Here is a 12,013-nt window from a genome sequence, read left to right as displayed (position 1 = left end):
ACACACACACACACACACACACACACACACACACACACACACGCACACACGCACGCACGCACGCGCACGCGCACACATTTGCATGGTAATTTATTATCACACGACCGCGTGGCTGGTTAACATAATTGAATATCTATACTGTCTGTCAGTAAACATCACATATGCCTGTATACCTGTAGGCTTATTCTGTGCACCTGGGAGGCGGAGGAGAAGAAAAAGGCTGGAGGACTCCAGCAGTAATTTAATTATATTGATTATGGTTCAAATGGGATTGGACACGGAACTGCAATTAGCATGCAGAGGAATATTTGCTTTGAAGGCATCCTCTGAAACGGCAGCACGCTCTGGTACAAGGAGTGACTGGCCTCTCTCTCTGGCCATGATTGGAAAAGGAATAATGAGTCACTGTATATATTCCAACATATTCGGGTGTTCGGTCGACTGTCACTCAAGCGTTGTGTGTGCTTCTGCTAATGGGAGCGCTGGTCAAGGTTTTCTGTGCTGATGGGTAATGCTGCTGATCATTCCCCGCAGCGTTTGAACACGTTTTCCATTGGTATGGAGACAGAGAGGGATGATAAGGAAGGAAAAGGAAGGACTGTGCAGGTTTCAAAGCGTGTCCTATATAGGCCCTGGTTCTGGTTTCAAGCTGCTGTTTATAAATTCTGACTCAGCTATCCTGGCATATCGCAAATTGCTGGAAAGGAAAGAAGGCGTTTGAAGGCATTTAAAGTCGATGCATTGTACTGTATCTCTCTCCGTTTTAACCATCGTTTCTCTCACAAGGGTGATCTTGTCTCTGCGCCTTTCAAATGGGTTATTCTAAGGCAGAAATGTGTCATCTTCAAACAGGGAGCAGGAGTTCAGAACTAAGTAACTTTAATTGTGTTACTTGTGTTATCACGACTTTAATTCACTGATAATTATAAATTCACGTCATTTGGCACGTCTTATCCCCACCGTTTATGCACAAGGGGCCCCTGTCAGCTGTCATTGGTGCATCCGAGGCAGGCCGGGCATAGTCCTGTTCACACAGGGCTAAGTATACCCGCTCCAGATACGCATTAGACGCTGGCGCATATTCAATTGCTTTAACAGCAGATGGCCTATCGTCGTTTCCCCCATATCGTTGTTTAAACAGGAAGTGTAATCGCAGAACATTTTGGTAATTCCAGTCCATGGCTTACCCCTGGTGTCTGTTGCACGTGTGTGTGTGTGTGTGTGTGTGTGTGTGTGTGTGTGTGTGTGTGTGTGTGTGTGTGTGTGTGTGTGTGTGTGTGGTGTGCATGGTGTGCATGAGCAAGTTGTGAACAAATGATTAAAGCTGCTGCGTGTTTCTGTTTGACTGTGTGCACACACCCATCCGACATTAATGCTTCCATGTACATCTGTATAATTGTGTCTGCAAGGCTTACTGCATTTCTCTTTCTCTCTTGCTCTCGCTCTCTCTCTCTCTCTCTCTCTCTCTCTCTCTCTCTCTCTCTCTCTCTCTCTCTCTCTCTCTCTCTCTCTCTGAGCAATCAGCCATGAAGCAAACATAAGATGATGTTTCACAGGAGCTGGATGAGGAGAAAGAGTTGACAAGATGTCCGCTGATTTCTACAAATGTGTCTGTGATCCGGTGTAATTGCTGGAATGTGTCACTCAGTCTTATTCAGTCTTTGAATGTATTCCTGCAAACATTTGTTTAGCATTTTTTATGCATAAAAAAACAATCATCTCCAAACAGATACATCTTACATACAGTATGTGCTGCTTAAGTAATTAGTACACACACACACACACACACACACACACACACACACACACACACACACACACACACACACACACACACACACACAACATTTTCATTTTACAGTTTCAGAATTGTATAAAGGCAACGCTTTATTTGCCTGCCACAAACATCCCAATTTCATCCTTGTTTTCTCCACATCGCTGGCTGCTAACTGAGGCTTTATGGTCCACATTGAGTTTGTCTTCCTGGTTCACGCACAGCGCCCGCGGAGGCAGTGTGATGTACGGCACCCTGGGGATAGGGGGAGGACTTACCGGTAATGAGCCCAGTGGAATATAACGCATACAGGGTAAGGACAACACCTGTGGCCTCTGCTCCCGGGTTTTCTAGCCATGTACAATTGTTTATATTCTACGCTCCCAGGCTAGCTAGGCGTGTAAGCACCACAGTGGAGGCAAGCCTTTGGGCTTTTTTGTGTTGTTTTTTTTCCTTTTGAACACTTCTTGTTGATTGTTGTTCAATAAAGTTTTCAATCAATCAGTCAATACACTTCGTTAGGTTATCGCCCCCCCAGGTTTGCTAGATATGTTCGCATGTGTAGCTTCTCTGCTCTAAGGCTCGCTGGCTATACTGGTTTAGGTTCTCTGCTCTAAGGCTTACTGGCCATACTGGTTTAGGTTCTCTGCTCTAAGGCTTACTGGCTATACTGGTTTAGCTTCTCTGCTCTAAGGCTTACTGGCTATACTGGTTTAGGTTATCTGCTCTAAGGCTGGCTGGCTATACTGGTTTAGGTTCTCTGCTCTAAGGCTTACTGGTCATACTGGTTTAGGTTCTCTGCTCTAAGGCTTACTGGCAATACTGGTTTAGGTTCTCTGCTCTAAGGCTCGCTGGCTATACTAGTTTAGGTTCTCTGCTCTAACGCTCACTGGCTATACTGGTTTAGGTTCTCTGCTCTAAGGCTTACTGGCCATACTGGTTTAGGTTCTCTACTCTAAGGCTTGCTGGCCATACTGGTTTAGGTTCTCTGCTCTCAGGCTTGCTGGCCCTACTGGTTTAGGTTCTCTGCTCTAAGGCTTACTGGCAATACTGGTTTAGGTTCTCTGCTCTAAGGCTTGCTGGCCATACTAGTTTAGGTTCTCTGCTCTAACGCTCACTGGCTATACTGGTTTAGGTTCTCTGCTCTAAGGCTTACTGGCCATACTGGTTTAGGTTCTCTGCTCTAAGGCTTACTGGCCATACTGGTTTAGGTTCTCTACTCTAAGGCTTGCTGGCCATACTGGTTTAGGTTCTCTGCTCTCAGGCTTGCTAATCATGTACCTTTTGACACATTTTTATTCTTAATTTGTAATTCTAATTCTAATCAGTGAGTGATGGCTATCAAAGACATTCACACTTAGCACACGTGACGCACACACAAACTCACATACACATACGCAAACACAAAGACACACAGGGGAACTGAAAGCTGCTGTCACTTGGCTTCCCACTTTCCGTGAAGGACCACTAATCAAATACAGGGCTCTCTCGCTCTCTCTCCCCCTCTCCCTCTCTCTCATTCTCTCTCTCTTGTCTTTTTCTCTCCTGTCAGGGAGGTGTTATCACTTTTGAGTGCCCGTGATTCCCGGGCATCAAGTGCAGTGTTGATCAGTAAAACAGAGGTGGAAGTCACCGGTAAATTTGCATCTGTCATGGCCACTGAAGATCTAGCCGGTCCTGGCAGAAGTCTGGCCATGTGTGGAGGTAGGCAGCCCTTAGGCAAACCCAGTGTGAGTGTCATGAGTTGATACTACTACCACATGTTTGGCGGCGCTAATTCGTCACACAATACGTGCTGTATAAACCGTTCCAGTTGCTGTCACTACCCGATGTGAGTGTGTATATAACTTGAGAGTTTTATTTAAACAGATTTGGCTGCTTCACATTATCTTCTCTAAGCCCCACGGCGTGCGTCACGATTCGCCGTCTGGCGTGGGGATTCTCGTGGCGTTTGCTTACGACACACAGACTGAAGAGGGAGCGTTACGGTGTGGCCCGCTGCCGATCAGGCGGAGGAGGAGGAGGAGTAGGATGAAGGTGAAGTGAAGAGGATGAGAGAGAGAGAGAGAGAGAAAGAGGGAGAGGGAGAGAGAGAGAGAGAGAGAGAGAGAGAGAGAGAGAGAGAGGAAAAAGTTAACTTCCTTACCGAAAAGAAAATCCTTAATCTCTTTGACGGAGAACCTCATTTCCTCTCGTGCCGTCTCGTGAGTGTTTGAAAATGTAAATGTCTTTGAGATATTTGAGCTTTTCACTCGCACGGCGTTAGGGAACCGGATAATGACGGCGGCGGCGGCGGCCTTGTCGGGACGGCGGTGAGAACTCATGTACACCGGCTCACAAGCATCACCCTGTACACCATGATTCTATCGGGTTTGACGGTGGCTGTATATCGGCGAGGCAATCAAAAACCCTATAAGGACACTGATTGGTCTATTTGTAATCTACAGACCCAGCCAATAAAACGGAGCGTCGAGGGTAATTGAGTGAACATGATCATTTATTGGATTGCTGAGTCACATTTATTACGCTGCTATGCCGCACACCTCCGGCCTCGGGTTTGCATGCCAAGCAGGTCATTTAGCGGGAAGTGATTGTCCAAATCCAAGAGCCATTTATTTAGTGGCCGATACTCTGGGAAGCATAACCATGGGAGCCCGTGGCTGCCGCCTTTGTAGCTCGAAATTCGACGGAAGACGAAGATAATTAACAAGGGTGTGTGTGCGTGTGTGTGTGTGTGTGTGTGTGTCTGTCTGTGTTTCTTGCGGCTGTGTTTATGTGTGTGCATGTGTGTACATGTTTGTATGTGAGTGTGTGTGTGTATGTGTGTGTGTGTGTGTGTGTGCATGTGTGCACATTTTTGTATGTGAGCGTGTGTGTCTGTGTGTGTGTGAGCATGTGCATGTGTCTGTGTTTCTTGCGGCTTTGTTTATGTGTTTGCTTGTGTGCGTGTGTGTGTGTGGGAACATGTTTGGGTGTGTGTGTGTGAGCATTTGTGTGTCTGTGCGAGCATGTCTATGTGTGTGTGTGTGCGTGTGCAGAAAGCAAACCCTGACTGGTGCGCCCTGTGTTCGCTGTGTCACGATCCTCTCCACTCGCAGTGAGCTGTTGTTTCTCTGGGAGCCATTTTGACACTTCCATGTCGACCATTTCACACTGAATTAGGGTGCGAGGGCTCTGGGTCCTCTGGGTGGACACTGTGCTCTTCTGTCGCCGAGGACTCTCCTATTAATGCGGACTGAAGAGGCGTCTTGAATCGTTCAATCCAGACAACATCCTGACCCCGCAACGGGAGCCAGAGATGCAAATAATACGCCTGCAAACACTCTCTTTCTCCGTTTGCCCTTTAAGAGATGAACAAACATGTGACGTTCCCCCGCTTCTCGCCCCAAATGAGATGCAAGGCATGGTCATTAACGGATGATAATGAGCCGGAGGAGAGCAACAACCCCGGCCCTGTTGGTTTTTCCAATATTAATAATTAATTCCTCATTAAGTGGCTAATTGGAGTTTAAAGGTCAAAGTCAACGAGACTTCCATTGATCAGAGGAGACGGGATGGGTGTGTGCGTCCGTGCGTGCGTCCGTGCGTGCGTGCATGCGAGCGTGCGTGCGTGCGTGCGTCCGTGCGTGCGTGCGTCCGTGCGTGCGTCCGTGCGTTCGTGCGTGCGTGCGTGTTGGACTGGCGTGCAGGGAGACAGTCCAGGAGACTGTTGACAGTAATCCCAGGTGCTCTCCTGTTACTCTGACAGCGCCCTCCCCCTAACCACCACCACCCCCACCACCTCCTCCACCTCCTCCACCCCACTCTTCCAAGCCGTCCTCCCCAGGTGACAGGGCCTTTGTGTGCTGAAGACAGCAATTCAGCCACACCAGCACCTGGGCATTTGCCCTTTTGGCATTGGGAGTTAGCGATTCCTCCAGATAGGATGACGCTCTGCGACCAGACAGCACGCTGGCCGGGGAGGGGGGGTTTAGGGGGGGGAAATGGATGAGCGGGCCCAGCTTCTATCCATCCAGCCTGTTTTGATGTTGTTTGTTTGCTGGCTTGTATTTTGCAGATTAATATGCACACGTCTATGTACGTGATGGAACAGCGTCGCAGATGAACGCCGAGGCACGCGCGCCCACTCATGCCTGTGTGTGTGTGTGTGTGTGCGTGTCTTTGTTTGTGCGCCTGTGTGTGTCTGTGTGCCTGTGTGGGACATTAAGCCCGAACTGATTGTCACGGCGAGCATTGATTCCTCTTGTTTATCAAGCCTCGAATGAATCTCAAACTCCATCCTTTGTCAAAGTCCCGATCTCATTTACCCCGAGCTGTCGGGAGAGAGAACAACAGTTAATTTCGCCTCCGTTGTGCCTCTCCGCAGCTTGTATGATGACCCAGGGAGGGAAAAGGCCGCGCTCTGGCTCTGGAGTGGAATTAAATACAGTCGGTTGGGGATAAGGTGGTGGGGGCAGGGCCCCAGCCGTAATCATAGTCCTATTTGTGTTTCTATCGTCAAGGCCTCCCCCAGTGGTCTCCCACCCTCACACACGCATCTGCTTACACACTCACGCACACACTGACTGAGACACACACATACACCTGCAGACACACACGTACACCTGCAGACACACATGTGTATATATATATATACCTGCAAACCCACATGTACCCACTGCACACTCACCGCATAACACCCGCAGACACACATGTATACCTGCAGAAACACACACATATCTACCTGAACACCCACATTTACACACCCCCCCCCCCATACGCACACAAACACACATACCAATTCACACACACATATATACCTGCACACTTACATACACCACCACCCACCCCCCCATACACCTGCACACACATATAAAAAACGTGCACACTCCCACACCCACAGACACGCACCCACACACCCCTCCCATTGACCGATGGATTGGATATATATATATATCTATACTCACATACACACACCCAGCGTCCCCACAATGCACCAGAGCCGTCTGCTGCGGCCCGCTTCCTCCCTGACCTTAATGAGACCGGCCGCTGTGACAGGAACATCTGTGCCGAGCGGTTGTAAAAGTTGCCATGTCTGTGTTTGGGGAAATGTCATCAGCGCGGCTCTATGCCTGGAGGACGAGGAGCCCGGGAAGAGGCTATAAAGAGGACCAGCGAGGGGCCGGGCCCACGAACACGCTGGGGCTGTAGTCAGCCGAAGGAAGTCTTGGTCGACAGAAATCCGACCCACTCTTCTTCGACCAATCCGACGGTCGATGGGAGGGGTCGGCGCGGTACCTCGGGATGAACTTAATTGGCCACAGTGCACTCAGTGCACTGTGGTCCACACCCTGGTGGCCGTACTATCACGTGGCTGGGTCCACTCCAAATTGGGGGGAGCCGTCCCCCCAATTTAGGAACAGATGTAAAAATAAAAAAGGATTATGGAGGCAGTTGTCCTCTCTGCACTGGATTACGGAGATGGGGTTTATAGACGTGCATCTGCCTCGTCTCTCAAGGCCCTGGATGCAGCTTACCATTCAGCCCTTAGATTCATAACGGAGGAAGCCCACAATACCCACCATTGTACTCTATATGAAAAAGTTGGATGGATTTCTCTATACGCAAGGCGCGATTTGCATTTGTTTTTATGTATTTATCAAGCATTATTAGGGAAACTTCATGCCTATATCGCATCGTTGATTGACTGGTATTCATGCCCCTACTAGACACGGGCTGGCAGGTCGGCATTAAAGACCCCTCAAGTCCGTACTGAGCTAGGGAAACCTGCTTTTAGTCTTTATGCCCCATCAGCCTGGAATACCCTGCAGCATGAGCTAGGTATTAGCCCTTTGGCTCTATTTAACCTTTTGAAGACATTGCTCAAGGACCATCTGTCTCATTCATGTAATTGTTTCATTTAAATTTGTTTGTTATTATTTATAGGTTTTAATTGTCTGTTTGATTTCTTTTTCTGCTCTTAACATTTTCTATCCTGTTATTTCTGTTAAATCTCAAAATCGATGTAGCTTTTGTATTTACCTTGTACTTTGTATTCCAATGTACTCACTCGACATCATTGCAAATGAGGGCTTTGCCCTCAATGAATTTTCGAGTTTAAATAAATAAATAAATATATTATATATATATATATACTTTAAAGCCTTGCCCCCCCGGTTGCCCTACAAACCTTTGTGTCCTTAAAATAATAAATAATAATAATCTTTTACAATAAACCGCCACTATGACCTCAAGCCTCTCAAAGCATTGAGACAAACAACATATGAACCAAAGGCGTATGATTGGAAACGTCCATTAATTAGCCATTAATTGGCTCGCTCATGGTCTGTAGAATATTCCATTTGGCTTGATGCAAAATATAAAAAAACTAAACTCATGCCCCCCTGCCAAGCACCCTTGCGACCCCTTTGCCACACCATGTAACATGTTCTCGGTCTGCCTCTGGGTCCACTCCTGGTCCGAGCCCAACGTGGTGAAGGCAGAGCTTCAATGTATGAGCCACGGAGTCTGCGCGTCGTCAGGCAGCGTCGCGTAGCTGAAAGGACGCCACACATGGGTGGTTCCATTAGGTCTTCTAATGTGTATAATGTGTATAATGCCACAATCTAATGGGTTGGAATGGATGGAGCAGCAATGCGTGCCAAGGTGCCAGTTCTACTGTGTTCACACACAAAGCCGACCAGGCGTTAAACTGTGGTTGACGGAACATCCCAAAGCAGATAATATGTAAATAAATAACATATACATGTATGCAGGATATATATTGTCTTCGAGCAATGTGCCCGCGTACCTTTTTGTCGTCCTTTTAAAAAAAGGATGCCACACTGACGACTTCTTCAGCCCGGTGTCAATTAGTTTGGTGCCGTAAATGTTCAGGTACTAAGTTACGACTCAGTCACGACTCATTAAGTGGCTGGTGCTCGGGTTGTGTAACGTCTTACAGTCCATTAAACCATACGATTGCCAAAATAGAAAATATCGTTTTCATTTATAATAAATGTTATAGATAATAGTCTACCACTCAAAGATGTACAGCAGTCTGTACATGTCCATCCTGCCCCGGTATGGAATGGATGAAGACAGACTCTTTTCTCCTTACTTATATCGACCGAGGAATCAGCTCCAGTACTCGTCCACCTGTTGTTTGTGTGGCCCTGTGCTGCTTTCCTCCCTGTTTGGCCCGACTGATGCGCCCCAGAATAAACACAAATAGTCATCAGCTGGCCGGTTGTGGTGGTGGCGTTTGGGGTGGAGGTGGTGGTGGTGGAGTACTGCAATTAAAAGGGCTGTTACAATTTAAATCCAAAAAATCGAAACGTTGAAACCAAAATGGGACATGTGTTCAATTCAGCGATTTGGGCATGTTGTTGGGTCTCTCATTCTTCCATTGTACCGCTCTCTCTCTCTGTCTGCATTTCAATTCCGACATAACTGCAGGTCGGCCGTTCAGCGGATTTAGTTATTGCCTTTGCACCCTCATCGTAAAATGCATCTCGGAATCAAAGTTCTTTATTGCGCATTGTGTTATTGTTTTGAACTGTTGAAGGGTTTCCATTGCGTGAACACATGAAGATGGAAATTAGGAAACACACGCTGTTCACCAGATGTTGTCTTGTGTAATGGCTTGAGCAGAACAACCTAATTTAACGCAGCATACAAAAGTGAGCTAAAGAGAACGAGTGATACGTCTTATTTAAGAAGCAGATGGAGTTGTTGTTCCGAACATGCTCTACAATAACAAGTTTTTTTTTATTAGCAATTCCAACGGTATTATGTAGTCATAATAGCAATGATTTAGTGTTACCCATTTCATTTAACGTCAGAGTTTTCGCAAACACACTGCTCAAAATTGTGGTCTAAAAAATTCCCCGCTGCTTCCGCATGCCTACCTTGATCCTATTGAAATCTATTCCTGGCACAGAAAATCATTCCATCGCTCTCACCCACTCCTTTTGTGTTCTGAATCAGGGTGAAGTCCTTGACATTTGTCCATGTTTTTTCTTCCTCCTGCAAAACACGTTTTCCTTCAGCGTGGGGGCTCTGCAAACGGGGGGAGCATCGGCAGGCTTCTGTTTGAGAGCGGTGATGATAAAGACCGCCGCGTCAAAAACACATGGGGCTCCAAAAACACATGGGGCTCCAAAAACACATGGGGCTCCAAATCACGAGCAGACTGCCAGGTGCTGCTGTGTGTGTGCCAGAGATAAGGGCGTAGCATGTTCTGCTACTTGGGGTGGAGGAGCACTTTCCTTTGCCGGACTGGGTTTCGCCGGCTGATTCGGTGAAGCGGGTCGACTGCAGGGCCGTCGTTCTGCTGGTTTTCTGCTCTGAACCAGCATAACGTCTGCAGTGGTGCTGCTGGGAGACCCTGGACCCTTCCTGAGGTGGAGGTTGGGGGGGCGGGGGTGGAGGGTGACCCCTGCATCTGGAGAGGGGTGGAGGAGGGAGAGGGGTGGAGGAGGGAGAGGGGTGGAGGAGAGAGAGGGGTGGAGGAGGGAGAGGGGTGGAGGAGAGAGAGGGGTGGAGGAGAGAGAGGGGTGGAGGAGAGAGAGGGGTGGAGGGGAGAGGAGGAGAGAGAGGGGTGGAGGAGGGAGAGGGGTGGAGGAGAGAGGGGTGGAGGAGAGAGAGGGGTGGAGGAGAGAGAGGGGTGGAGGGGAGAGGAGGAGAGAGAGGGGTGGAGGAGGGAGAGGGGTGGAGGAGAGAGGGGTGGAGGAGAGAGAGGGGTGGAGGAGAGAGAGGGGTGGAGGAGGGAGAGAGGTGGAGGAGGGAGAGAGGTGGAGGAGGGAGAGGGGTGGAGGAGAGAGAGGGGTGGAGGAGTTAGAGGAGGAGAGAGAGGGGTGGAGGAGGGAGAGGAGGAGAGAGAGAGGTGGAGGAGAAAGAGGAGGAGAGAGAGAGGTGGAGGAGAGAGAGGGGTGGAGGAGAGAGAGGGGTGGAGGAGAGAGAGGGGTGGAGGAGAGAGAGGGGTGGAGGAGAGAGAGAGGTGGAGGAGAGAGAGGAGGAGGGAGAGGAGGAGAGAGAGGGGTGGAGGAGAGAGAGAGGTGGAGGAGAGAGAGGGTTGGAGGAGAGAGAGGAGGAGAGAGAGAGGTGGAGGAGAGAGAGGAGGAGAGAGAGGGGTGGAGTAGAGAGAATAATTGAGGAAAGAGAGGGGTGGAGGAGAGAGGAAGATGGAGGCCGGAGAAAGGTGGAGGCAAGAGGAAGGAGGAGAGGTAAGGGTAAGGGCCATACTAGGGTGTAAGGGAGAATTGGGTGGAGGAGAGGAAAGGACAGAGGATAGGGGCGTTGAAGGAGAGGGACGGTGGACCAAAGGGAAGGGAGGCCGATGGCTGCTGGTTTTACATTCCAATCAGCCGAGTCTTGTGCGGCTACACTTGTGCATTTCAATGAAGTGCTTTCCCTTAGCCCTCTCACTCTGGTGGAGACCAGTGTACCTTCCTGTCGGAGGAAAGATACGCATTTCAGAGATAACATAGCGGCTCGATTATTTTGATTTTTTACCCATTTACCCTTGGCAGGCTTGGATATGTACTGTTCAATACACTCACAAGGGGCGTTTGGATGCAGACACCAAATGTGTATATCTCTCTCTCCATCCATCTCTCTCTCTCTCTCTCTCTCTCTCTCTCTCTCTCTCTCTCTCTCTCTCTCTCTCTCTCTCTCTCTCTCTGTATCTCTTACTGCATCTCTGGCTCTCTCTGTCTCTCTCGCTCTCTCTGTCCTCTCCCTCTCTCTCTCTCTCTCTCTCTCTCTCTCTCTCTCTCTCTCTGCATCTCGCTCTATCTCTGCATCTCTCTCTCTCTCTTTCTGCATTTCTGTCTCTCTCACTCTCTATCTATACACCTATCTACCTAAATGCCTATCTTGAAAGTGCAGAGCTGTTTCCTCTGTGTATCATCCCTCCCGATCGCCTCTCCCTTCCCCTCTCCTCCCTTCCCCTCCCCTCCCCTCCCTGTGTGTTGTGTTTGAGGACGTTGCAGAGGGAATGCATCCTGCTGCCCGATCAGAAACAAGCCAGGGAGAGAGAGAGAGAGAGAGAGAGAGAGAGAGAGAGAGAGAGAGAGAGAGAGAGAGAGAGAGAGAGAGAGAGAGAGAGAGAGAGAGAGAGAGAGAGAGAGAGAGAGAAAGAGAGAGAGAGAGAGAGAGAGAGAGGAAGGGACGTAAAAGAACAAACTGTAGGGGTAATGGACAGTCACTACTGCGTGCGCTGTGTCTGCAGTCTCGGCGGCGGCCCAGTCAAGGCCT

The sequence above is a fragment of the Pollachius pollachius genome (genome assembly GCF_949987615.1).
Source record: "Pollachius pollachius genome assembly, chromosome: 3".
NCBI classification, from domain to species: Eukaryota; Metazoa; Chordata; class Actinopteri; order Gadiformes; family Gadidae; genus Pollachius; species Pollachius pollachius.
Note: the sequence above shows the minus strand (reverse complement) of the source record.